At 47.6% G+C, this 12,753-nt stretch overlaps 1 protein-coding gene and 3 pseudogenes across 1 annotated transcript in view; 3 read left to right on the top strand and 1 right to left on the bottom strand.

Annotated features, from left to right (window-relative positions):
* LOC126585330 (rust resistance kinase Lr10-like) overlaps positions 1 to 12,753 on the bottom strand; it is a 58,026-nt pseudogene that overhangs the window by 40,050 nt on the left and 5,223 nt on the right.
* The window catches only part of LOC126585426 (rust resistance kinase Lr10-like), a 55,689-nt gene that overhangs the window by 33,246 nt on the left and 9,690 nt on the right, over positions 1 to 12,753 (top strand). The gene's annotated exons all lie outside the window — the stretch shown is intronic.
* LOC126585341 (rust resistance kinase Lr10-like) overlaps positions 1 to 12,753 on the top strand; it is a 64,411-nt pseudogene that overhangs the window by 33,112 nt on the left and 18,546 nt on the right.
* On the top strand, positions 9,472 to 10,358 carry LOC126602930 (dehydrin COR410-like; annotated as a pseudogene).

The following is a 12,753-nucleotide window of genomic DNA, read 5'->3' on the forward strand; positions in this document are numbered from 1 at the left end:
TCGGCTATATTACGTTGCAAGGCTTCAATGAAGAAGGACGGCCGACTCGGATTTCCGTTCAGAAAGCTATCGAGGTTGGCGCCGAGACTGTCCAGCAGGATTCGGCGAGACTCGGATTAGCTAACTTTCTCCCCGAAACCGATGTTTGACGCCGATCGGGAAGCACGTAGGGCCGCGGTTTCATCTACTATGGAACGACTGCTGGCCCATTGGTATACGATATCCAAACAACCAAATTCGGGTGTCAACCTCGTCGAGTTCCTTGCTGAGGGAGATAATGGGCCTGTATTATCTTTTGATAAAATTCGAGCCGCCCCGACCAAGCTCGAAGATCATCGGCCCCTTGTCAAGGACCCTTTGGAAGAGATTAATGTTGGGACGGTCGATGACCCACGACTTTTGTTTATTAGTGCGTTACTTCCTCAACAAATGAAGGACGAGTTGCGGGCTTTGCTTACGGAATTCAAAGATTGTTTTGCTTGGAGTTATCATGAAATGCCCGGCTTAGATCGTGCTTTGGTCGAGCATGAATTACGTATTAAGCCCGGATTCAAGCCTTTCCGTCAGCCACCTCGTCGATTCTCGACCGAAGTACAACTCAGTGTTAAGGACGAATTAGTTCGGCTTTTGAAAGCCGGGTTCATTCGGACAGCTCGATATGTCGAATGGTTGGCGAATATTGTTCCTGTATTAAAGAAAAGTGGTGCACTGCGCATCTGTACCGATTTTCGCAATCTGAATCTGGCAACGCCCAAAGATGAGTATACAATGCCGATTTCAGATCTGTTAATCGATGCCGCGGCGAATCATGCGATCTTATCTTTTCTGGATGGACATGCCGGATATAACCAAATATTTATTGCCGAAGCCGATGTGCACAAAACTGCTTTCCGGTGCCCGGGGGCACTCGGCACTTACGAATGGGTTGTCATGCCATTCGGCCTCAAGAATGCCGGCGCCACGTACCAACGGGCGATGAACACCATCTTCCATGATTTAATTGGCACCATCGTCGAAGTTTATATCGACGATGTTGTCGTCAAATCTAAACGCCGACAGACACATCTGGACGATCTCCGACAGGCTTTTCTCCGTATGCGTCAGCACAACCTCAAGATGAATCCTGCCAAGTGTGCCTTCGGTGTATCGGCCGGGAATTTTCTTGGTTTCCTCGTACATCATCGTGGGATTGAAGTCGATGAGAACAAGGCACGCGCAATCATCACCGCCCCACCCCCAACAACGAAGAAACAATTACAGTCCTTACTCGGCCAGATCAATTTTTTACGCCGATTTATTGCTAATTCGACAGGTAAAATGAAAGCCTTTTCCACACTTTTGAAGCTCAAGGACTCCGATAAGTTCATGTGGAATGAGGAGCACCAGGCGGCGTTCACACAGATCAAGGTTTCCCTTACAAACCCACATGTCCTGGTCCCTCCTCAGCGCGGTAAGCCTCTCAAGCTGTACATTTCGGCGGCCGCCGAGTCCATCGGTTGCCTCCTCGCGCAAGACAATGATGCCGGCCGGGAACAGGCTATCTTCTACCTCAGCCGTAATCTGAGTCCTCCGGAGATCAATTATTCCGCCGTTGAGAAGCTCTGTCTCGCCGTGTTCTTCGCTGCATCCAAGCTTAGGCATTACATGCTCCCGTCGGTCACCCAAGTCATTGCCCAGACCGACGTTATCCGGTACATGCTTACCCGGCCAATTGTGAAGGGCCGAATTGGGAAATGGACGATGGCGTTGTCCGAGTTTAGTTTGCAATACGTGCCGCAAAAAGCTGTGAAGGGACAGGCGTTGGCCGATTTCCTTGCCCAGCACCCTTCGCCTTATGATTTCGGGGGTGCTGATGTTGAGATTGGCATGGTGGTGACCCGCGACAACTATTGGACGATGTATTTCGATGGTTCCAGTACTTCGTCCTCGGCCGGTGCAGGCATCGTCATTCAGTCTCCTCACAACGATCGTTGGTATTTTTCGCTCAAATTGGATTTTGACTGTACCAATAATCAGGCCGAGTACGAGGCTCTGGTCATTGGTCTAGGCCTCCTTCTTGACCTACATGCCACTCGTGTCCTCGTCCTCAGGGATTCTGAACTAGTAATTAACCAAATTAATGGGTCTTTTCGCTGCATGAGTTGTACTCTGGCGCCTTACCACATGATCGCCAGCTATTTGGCCGAGTCCTTTGACGGCATTACATTCGAGCATATTTCTCGGGTTCATAATACCGACGCAGACGAGTTGGCTCAAATCGCCTCCGGTGCACAACTCCTGGGGGGCAAGCTAGGCCGGGAGATACCAATATTACAACAATTATACCCGGCCTTGGTTGATCAGCAAATCCTCCGTCGAGACAATGTGATACGCACCAGGGTCATGTCCTTGCCTTCGTTGTTGGATCGGCAGGACCAGGACTCTATAGAAATTTGCGCGGCCGAGGCAGTACCAGATGATTGGAGAAAGCCCATTATGCAGTACCTTGACAATCCTAACGGAAAACACAGTCGCAGGACACGGGCTCACGCCACGAACTATGTCACGTACCAGAGCGAGTTGTACCGAAAGGGCGAAGATGATTTGTTATTGCTATGCCTCGGCCCTCAAGAGAGTGCTCGAGCGATCGCAGAGGTTCATGAAGGGGTATGCGGAGCTCACCAGTCTGGACGAAAAATGCGATGGCTACTCCGACGACACGGTTATTTTTGGCCGAGAATACTGAAAGATTGTATCGAGTTTGCACGAGGATGCGTGCAGTGCCAAATCCATGGGCCTATACAAAGGGTCCCGGCCGAATCGCTACATTCGGTCATTAAGCCGTGGCCGTTTAGAGGATGGGCCATGGACGTAATCGGCAAAATCACGCCGACTTCTGGAGCTGCTAAGCATGCATGGATAATAGTCGCAACTGATTACTTTACTAAGTGGGTCGAAGCAAAATCATATGCCGAATTAACGTCTAAAGAAGTTTGCGATTTCGTGGAGGAACACATTGTGACCCGGTTCGGTGTGCCAGAAACGATCATAACCGACAATGGAACAATCTTCACAGCCGAAAGGTTTAAGGAATACACGGCCAATTTGAAAATTCGGCTGGAACAGTCCACACCGTATTATCCACAGGCGAATGGGCAGGCCGAGGCAAGTAATAAAGTGTTGATTGGCATCCTCGAAAAAATAATAAAAGAGAGGCCTGGCATGTGGCATTTGAAGTTGAACGAGGCATTATGGGCATACCGAACGTCGTCCCGATCGGCGACTGCAACAACCCCGTACGCATTGACTTACGGACACGATGCGGTGCTACCAGTCGAGTTGAGCATAAATTCGTTGCGATTAATTGAACAAAGTAGTTTGTTTAGCACCGAATATAACCAGTCCATGAGACAGGAACTAGAAGATTTGGAAGAAGCGCGACTTGACGCTTATAACTTACTGGTGGCACAGAAACAGATTGCCGAGCGAGCCTATAACCAAAAGGTACGACAGAAAACGTTCGGCGAGGGTGAATTGGTGTGGCAAACGGTGTTGCCCGTAGGAATAAAAGATCCTAGGTTCGGCAAGTGGTCGCCGAATTGGGAAGGGCCGTTCATTGTGCATAAGGTATACGGTAAAGGGGCGTATCATCTTAAAGACCGGACTGGAGTAGTTCACAAATTACCAATTAATGGGAAGTTCTTGAAGAAGTACTATCCGGTCACATGGGAAATGCGTGAATAAAAAGTTTGTTGTAGGAAAAGTCATTCCATTAAAATTGACAGGTATTACAAAAATGAGTAGGTCTAATACATTCAAGGAGACGAGGGAAGAAGAGTGCTGAGCAGAGCTTTCAATTCCAACCACCGCACGTCGGCCATGATGACTTCGGCTTGCCGATTCTTTTTGTCTAGCCTCAGGCGCTCGACCCGTTTTTTGGCCGCCGCATACTCAGTTAGGCGATCCTTCCCGCCTGACTCGAAGTCCCTCGCAAGTTCAGAAGCAATGACCGACCGGCGTTTTGTTAGTTCGGCCATCTGACGGTCGAGCTCGGCTAACGCTTCTCCTTTTGCCCGTAGATCGTCAATCTTCGGACGGAGGGTGTCTTGAACGGCCGTGGCGGCTTGCAGGTCCTGTTCGGCCTTCAGAGCAGTCTGGAAGATGCCAAATGTCTCCCGAACGCGCTCCAAAGCAGACGATGCCCGAACAATGGCATCTCCGCTTAGGCGACCGTCGGCCCCAAGGTCGTTCAGACACACGCCGAGCAGATCAAGACCGTTGCGCTCAAGTACTTGCGATGAAGAGAGCGACAGGACTTCTCGCAACTGGGTTAGGGCGCTTGGATCGGCAGCCTTAGTTGGAGCGGCCGAAGGGCCGGACTCTGCAGTCGTACTGGAGAGGAGAGCTTTGAATTCAACCTCCCATGAAGCCTGCACGAATAAACAAGGTTAAGCTTAAAGGAAGTCATGACAAGAATAGCAAGAAAGTGTCGTTTTTTAACCTGCTGAGAGGAGACCTCGGCCATGTCCCCAGGGTCGTTGCTCGAACCTAAAGAACTCAATGGCCGAGCCCAGTGTCTCAGATTGCTTCTCACTTCACGAGGCCGATGGAGGTTATCTACGTTTGATGGCCACTGAGGCGGCCAGGAAATATAGATAACGCCCTTCGGCGCATAGAATTGGCGGTGAAAAGAATGTACAGGCACCTGACATTTAGTTTTTCCTTGTTTAGAATTCTAAAGCAGAAAAGCAATCAGGAGGAAAATTGAAGGTACTTACAAAAGCCGAGGTAACCTCTTGTGGAGGGATGTGGAAGCCTTGGTCTTGAGGATGGATCGGCGATTCCGCCGTGGCCTCGGGTTCCTCGAGCAGGCGTTTGCCACGGTCGGCTGCCGATGGGCCGATTGGCGCAGCTGCTTCAGTGGAGGCAGGGACGTCCTGGTCTTGAGAAGGAACGAGAGGTTCGGCCGCCGGGGTCGGTTCCTCGACCGTGCGCTTGCCACGATTAGCCGAGGAGGGGCCGGGTTGAACCGCCATCTCGGATACTGGAGGAGTTCGTTGACGAGTAGGAGGACGACGCGCCAGCGGGACCTCGTCGCTCCCCTCACTCTCTTCCAGTACGAAGACCGTGGGCTTTGGATTCTTGGGAGAGGTTTCCTCAGTCGTAGGAACCGCCTGGTGTGAGACAGGTGCCTTCTCGACAGAGGGAGGTACGACTGATTCGCCGGCCACAGAAGCAGGCCGCGCTGGGATCGTCTCTATGGCCGAAGCCGGCTGTTTCTTGACCCCAGAATGGCCGGCGGCGGGAGAAGGGGAAGCACTGGGAGTCGTCGTGTGGCTGGAAATAACGTGGATCTCCCGTGCACCTTTCTTCGCCAGTTGCTTGACCCGCTTGGCAGGCGGGGAAGGCTCGATAGCCGGCCCGGCCTCTTGGCGAGGCCGTTTGGTCAGCCCGGCCCTACCAGCAGGTTTGTCCTTTTTGGCCACGACCGATTTTTTCCCGGCCATAGCAGCGGCAACTACCTCTGTCTTTCTCAAAGGCCGACTACCTAAAAGGATAAAGACAATTCAGTAAGGCGTACAATAGGCAAGGTTGAAGAAAAAGGGGGAATTGAACAACTACCTTGAGAATGGGGGGCCGGGGCTTTCTTAGGTCGGTTACCGAAGAGCCTGCTTAGTACATCCTCGACCGGCGCACCGAAGAACTCTTGAGTGTAATTTTCCCACCACTCACCGAAGGTGTCAGTGCAATGGGTTTCTGGGGTGGCCGGTCGTAGGCGAAATCTTTGGCAGTACTCTTGAAACTCCTTCGCGGCAGTCCTGCACTCGTTCTCTGAAGAGCGAGGCTCGCGTCCGCGGCTCAATACTGTGCGGGAAGAGAGAAGGGGGACGGGACAGCCCTGAAGATAGCCGAGCTGACGGGCAAGGAAGTTCGGATGGTACACTTCCCACCCCGACCGTTTCCCGTCGCAGCCGAGAGGAAGGTCGCGAGCAAGCACGAACGACCCCCAGGTTCGGCGAAGAGCGGCGTCCTCCTCTGCCGCCCACGTAGAGGTAGGCAGTTTGATGGAGGGGGGGTAATCACGACGACGACAAATCAGGAATTCGTCGCTTGTGAGATCGTCAAGGGCAAAGAGGTACCTAAACACCTCTTCGGCCTGATGAGGAGGCGTTGGTCGGGAGGCTAGCTGAGGACCAAGAGCCTCTGTTGCTAAGAAATCAGCTATAGCCGGCCGAAGGGAGGCGAAGTACACCTGCAACCAGAGCTGGAAGACCCAGAGAGGGCCATTCTGGTGGGGGTCCACCGTGTGGAGAGTCGCCTCGGCCAGGCAACGGAAGAGGTGGGCAAGAATATTAGAACTCAGCGCCAGGACGCGACCACTGGCCAGGGCTTCGGCCACTGGCATATTCTCGACCAAACATTTGTTTGATTTGGTACAACAAATGTATTTATTGTACCAGTAGAAGAGGAAGGCTTCATGCTCTCCTTCTCGCAGGTCATCTTCCCCTCGACCGGCGAAGTGAAGGTAGAGGGTGTTGTAGTTGAGAAAGTTCTTGTGGAGCTTCTGTATTTCATCCCTCGATGGGATGTGACCGTCACTATTCAGGGTCTCGAAGGCTCGACGGTCGAAGAGCGTCTTCAGATCGATATTCGACGGGTGCCCGGAGAGGGTCGCGTCGATAGGGATCCCGGTGGCCGAGGTCCCCAAAATGGCGGTGATGTCCAGGATGGTGGGACCAATGGGACCAAGGGGAAGGACCATTGTGTTGGTGGCTGAGCACCAGAAGCATAGAGCGGCTAGGAGCAGCTCCTTGTCAGGGACAATGTCCATCGACGAAAGGAGGATGGCGTCGTAGATGCCCAGGATTTTCCATTTTTCGCCGAAGAGCCGTTCCATTCGGACAACCCAGGTCGCCCAGGTGGTGGTCGTCGAGGGCCAGGAGCCTTGGGGCTTTGCCGCCTCCCATCTCGACCATTCAAACCCTTGGAGCAAGGGTGTAAGGCAGTGTTCCTGGAGAAGACCAGTGATGGTCGGCGGGATTGTTGCCTTGAAGAGAGGACCCAGGATTTGGTGGACGGTGCTCATGTCGTTCTCGAACCGTATATTCTTGATCGAGCTCCGATCAAGGATCTTCTGATGCTGGTCGCATTCCCGGGAAAGCTTGGAGATGAAGGAGGCCATTGTAAAAGCACAGCGTAAGGAGGTTTTCTGGGTTGGGGATTTGAGGACGAAAGCTTGGAATGGAGGAATGCACTTGAGAGCAAGAGTAGGGGATTTCAGGAAGTTTGAGAACGTAAAGTACAAATGAGGAAATTTCGGTATTTATAGAGTAATGGGAGGAAGAGCAATCGTTCGAAATTCAAAACAAAGGGCAAAATCGACCGGAGGAATCGTTGATCATGATGAGCATTTGGGGAATGCGGTTGAGAAGACCGACGGTTTTAGGTTTTGGGGGCGCACGATCGCGTGTGACGGAGAAGTTAATGACGAAAGACGGTTCGACACCTGCACGATGACAGGAGGGCTCACGGACTGATGAAATGGCTCGCGGATTGAGATAGTGGTCATAATGGCGAGACGGTTCGGGCAGGCGCACGCTTCAGACGTCATTATCGGGGATTGGCCATGTTAGGGGACGCCACGTGGCGAGTGGTTTAGCAGGATCAAGATCGTGCGATCATGTTCAATAAATGCGCCTTGGAACTCGGGTATTGGGATCCTGAGTGGTAGATTCGCTTCTTCAAGGCCGAAACTCGGCCGAAGGTTTCAGGCCGAGGACCTCAAAAGCGAGGGGGCAATGTTTAGGCCCAAAATAGCAGTTTGGGCCGAGGGAGGTATCACTTTCGGCCCGGGAAGACTACGGCGAGAAAGTCATGGGGGCTTCAGCTCATGGGCTTCTAGGCCTAGATCGGTTAAATCAGAGTGCAAGTCGAGTCCTAATGCAATAGGGACCCTCGACGAGATCAGTAAAACTAGAAGGCGAATCCGGCTCAGTTAAGGACTAGATTCGTAGTCCTAGCAGAGGTAGGACTGATTGAGGTAACGTTAATCCGGAGAAGGAAACCTAGTTCGAATAGGATTAGAACTCGGGCTCGGTGTTCTGCTACTATAAATACAAGACATTCAGCAATGGAAAAGCCCCACAAAAATCAATACAAAATTGCCCTGCGCAAACTCTCACAACTTGAGATCTTTTTCTTTTCCTTTTTCGCTGACACATCTTCCGTTGGCATCAACAGCACTGTGGAAGCAACCGGTGATATCTTAAGTCGGCATAGATAGCTCCGTCACCGTAGAGTCGGTCGGTCTCGCAGTATCTTCCGTTGGCATCAACAGCACTGCGGCGAGAACGGTCGACTGCCTATCCAAGTCTCGGTCGAGAAGGGTTTTCGAATCCTTGTTGGTCGAGGTCATCTCATTAGCCTTCTCGGCGAGGTGAGGTGTTACAGTTATTACATTCGGCACATTGTAAGCCGAATTCGGTTCGTGAACTTCGCAAATTAGCAGCCTTGTCTTCAGGCTCGAGAGCCCAAGAGGCCGAGAATTGTTCCTTCCTCGGCCGCAATCGCAAGACACAGAAGTCAGCAGTGCGCTCAACGCAACATCAACAAATTTACTCCTCGGCCGAGCCTCGGCCGACGAGTTGGCACGCCCCGCAATCACCGAAGGACGTAGTTAGCTTAGAATATATTCGGCCTGCGCGCCACGTAGGCTTTGTAATTTCTAGGGTCAACAACCCCTAAAAATAATAATAATTATATATATATATTAAATTAAATACTAAAAATTGGTGACCATTGGATCGGCTTAAATATACATATCATTCAATTTCTTAAGTGTTATACGTACAAAATAAATAAATTTAAATGTACTTAATAAATATAATATATATATATATATACACACACCATTGAACTTGATGGGATACGAATTTTGAAACTAATTTTAACGATAAAACCGTCAAACTTGTTTGTATATGCTTCAAGATCGCATCAGCAAAAAATCGCAAAAAACAAACATTCAAAGATCAAGTAACGAGACAAAATTTTTTGACGGTTATGAACGAAAAATCACGATTTAACAGTTATTTTAACTCTGATTTTGATGGGATATGCATTCTACGAAACTAATTTCAACGATTTAACCGTCAAACTTATTTTAATTTGTTTTTGTTGTTATTTTGATAACTTTGATAGCTTTTTGTATATTTATTCAAATTAATTAATTTTGTCGCTTGAATTGGTATGAGAAAATGGAAATAAATAATATTTATAAGCCTTTATGTTAAATTAACAATATTAAATATAACATAAACTTATAATATTTAGTAATATAAGAATATATTATGTTAAATTAATTTGTTTTGCACTCTAGATATTCAAAATAAACTAGGCGGGAACTTTCCCTCTTGTCAGTAGTGGTGTCGGTTTAAACCGACACCAAGTGAAACTAAACTGACGCAAAGCCACCTCATTAAAGCTTGTCAGACCATGGTGTCGGTTTTAACCGACACCAAGGAAACCGACACCAAGGTTTATTAAAGCGACGCTTATTAATTTCAAAAAACTATGTCAGAAGAGTTGATTGATGTAATGCGAGTCAGTGGTGGTGTCGGTTTAAACCGACACCAGTTTATGTTTAATAAATTTTGTCAGAAAGTGGTTGATAAAGAATGTCAGAAGTTAGTGTCGATTTAAACCGACACCAACTCTCACTTATTACGACGCCACATTGTTTTAATGCGACGTGAGGGTCCTTAATGTCGGTTTTAACCGACACCAACTCTGCATCCGTACTTAAACCTCTTATTCCCCCATTTCGCTGTGCATTCATTTGAGTTTCAGTTTCAACCTCCATTTCTTCTCCCTTCTCAGTTTTTAGTGCAGAACATGCGTGCCTAGTCCCTTTTCTGTCTTTCAAGAATCGGATTTCCAATCTTTACTGATAAAATATTTGTTGCTTGTTTTTCCAGTCTAGCAGTGATGAAGAAGGTGGAGAGAAGAAAAAGAAGGGACTTAAGGGTAAAATCAAGGAGAAGATATCAAGTAACAAGGAAGAGGGAGATGCTTGCCACGCATTTGTTCCAGCGAAGAATGGACACGCTGATGAGAAGGGATTTGTAGAGAAAATCAAAGACAAGCTTCCGGGACAGCACAAGGAGGCCGAACATGTTGCTGAGGAGAAGGGATTCGTCGAGAAAATCAAGGAAAAGCTTCCGGGAGAGAACAAGGTGGCTGAACATCATGCTCCTGCAGAGTATCATGCTCCGGATGGGCATTCCCACGACAGCGAGGCAAAGAAAGGGATCTTGGAGAAGATTAAGGACAAGCTCCCTGGGAGTCACAAGACTGAAGAGTAGAAGCACAAGGAGAATTAGCATTAATCAGTTAAACTTCTGCCTGCAAATCTTCTCTTTCCTATATATTACCTTCTCTCTCGTATTTCCTTAATAATTCTTTATTTAAGCTCTTAAGCAAGGACATTCTATTTTCGGGATGTAATCCAAAACCATTCATGACACACCCTAACCTGAAGATTAGGACGTGCTGGCCGTCACGTGAGCGTGACGTAACCATAAGTGCAGGCGGAAACGATAATATAACAAAATACGAACCAACAAAAATCCACTAATTGCAGTTATTAACAACCTAGCGTTCTAAGTGCATAAGAGTGTACTAAACACACATAAACAGAGTATAAGCGTCTAGGTGCAGTGAAGTAGGACCATAACTAATTTACAACACCCTCGGGTGAATCCTACATTTATTTAGTCTGTCAGAATGCCGAAGAAGTCCTCGTAGGCCACCAACGTCTCAACTAGAACCTGGAGGGGCGCAAAACAGAAAACGTGAGTGGGCGAAAATAAAGCTTTTCCAAATCATTTCATAAATCCACATTTATAACCCCTCTTTGAAAACCTGTATACTTTCCCAGAAAAATAGTATATAAGCATATATATCTCAACCATCTCAATCATCAATCTCATAACAGATTCAATAGAAAATGTGCCATGTCAAATTCAACAGTTTAGTATGAATGCATTAACATAAATCAGGTGGAAGAAAATAATCAACCGGAGACCCTACAATGGTCCTCTGGAAACGTCTCACCTATATGTGAAACAACTATTTTAACATTATTTTAGGCACATAACCAAAACTATGTAATAACTTCTCATACGTTGCTCAATTAAGGTGTTTGAACATACCATCGTGACCTACTCAACCCTACAAACGTCCCCATATGTTTAGAATAATTTTTCAACGTCCCACGCGCCCTCACGCGCCGGTCAAGGCACGGCCATACACGCGGCCACGCGTAGGCACGTGTCTAGCACGTTGGACGGAATCCCTAACGGCGTTAGGGAATATTCCGTTAAATAATAGCATATACCGTTATCTTTACCTGACGCCGTTAGCATATTCTGTCAAAATTGACGGAATATTCTCCTTCTCCATCCTTGATTCGCCGGAGTTCGGCGCCAGTCACCACTGCATTCGCTGGAAACTGGAAAACTGAAAAACTTCAATATCTCTTCCATTTCAACACCAAAATTCATGAAATTTGTACCAAAATGAAGTTCTCAACTAGGAGAACATTATCTTACCACTTTGGAGTCCTAGAACCAACGAAATTTGGCCGGAAAATTTTCGTGAAAATCGGCTAAGCTTGCAACTCGATGAACTCGAGTGAACCGACGTCCAAAACCTTCCAAAATTCCTCTAACAACTTCGTAAAGTTGTTTTAAGACTCTCTTGTAGCTTAAAAACCCCGCGAAACACTCGCAATCAAGCTCGACCAATAGGACACCTTGTCGGAGCTCATAGGTTCTCGAGTTCCCGAAGTCCACACGTCAAACTAATGGTGTGGTTAGACTCCCGAGCTTGCAAGGAACTCGAAGGTAACTTCCACTAGCTCGATCTGCAACGGTTTAAAGGGATTTAGGCTGGTTTCAGGTGTACGGAAATAGAGAGAGGGTTCGATAACGAGGGAGAGAAAACGGGAAAGGTTGCACGTGAGAGTGTATGTGTGTGTGTGGTGGTTCGGATTGGGCACACACCTAAAATCACTAAGTTCTAATTGGGCTATCCCAACTTGGTCCTAACAACCCTACAATTTCAATTGGATCCCAAAACTTAGGAAATAAGATAATTTGTCCATTTTTCTTAGCTCATTTATACATTCGCCACCCAACGCTCAAGGGTAAAATCGTCATTTCCACGCTTTCGGGGATATGATACATATAAGTTCAAGACGGGTCGTCACAAGATCCATGATAAATGATAAGAGGAAAAATTGGGTGGGATGACATGCATGGTATACAGCAATAATTGATACGTGTATATAGTTTCTGGGTGAAAAATAGTGTGTTCAGAATTGAACCTCACAGTTTTAGTTAAATAGATAAAACCACCAGACCTTTTCAACAATGGTAGTGCTTTAGTCATTAGATCCTAGAATTTAAATGCTTAAACAAGTATTGAAAATGAGTTAGAATTAGCCTATGTCTAGTACTCGATTCCCTTCTAAGGTAATATAAATAAATAATGATAAACAAGAATTGGAACCTAGAATTTAAATCCTTAAACAAGGACTGGAAACAAATTCCTTTAGTTTATGGTTCAATGATTACACGTTTGATGTTAATATTACATACATTTTAGTCCAAGCCAAAAAGAACTAAAACTTCCGAGCTCCCTCGGCCTAAACCCCCGCTCTCTTACTCCACAACTTCAATGTCGTTCTTCAAACTAACGTGACACATTAATTAA

The sequence above is a fragment of the Malus sylvestris genome, chromosome 2 (assembly GCF_916048215.2).
Source record: "Malus sylvestris chromosome 2, drMalSylv7.2, whole genome shotgun sequence".
Classification (NCBI taxonomy): domain Eukaryota; kingdom Viridiplantae; phylum Streptophyta; class Magnoliopsida; order Rosales; family Rosaceae; genus Malus; species Malus sylvestris.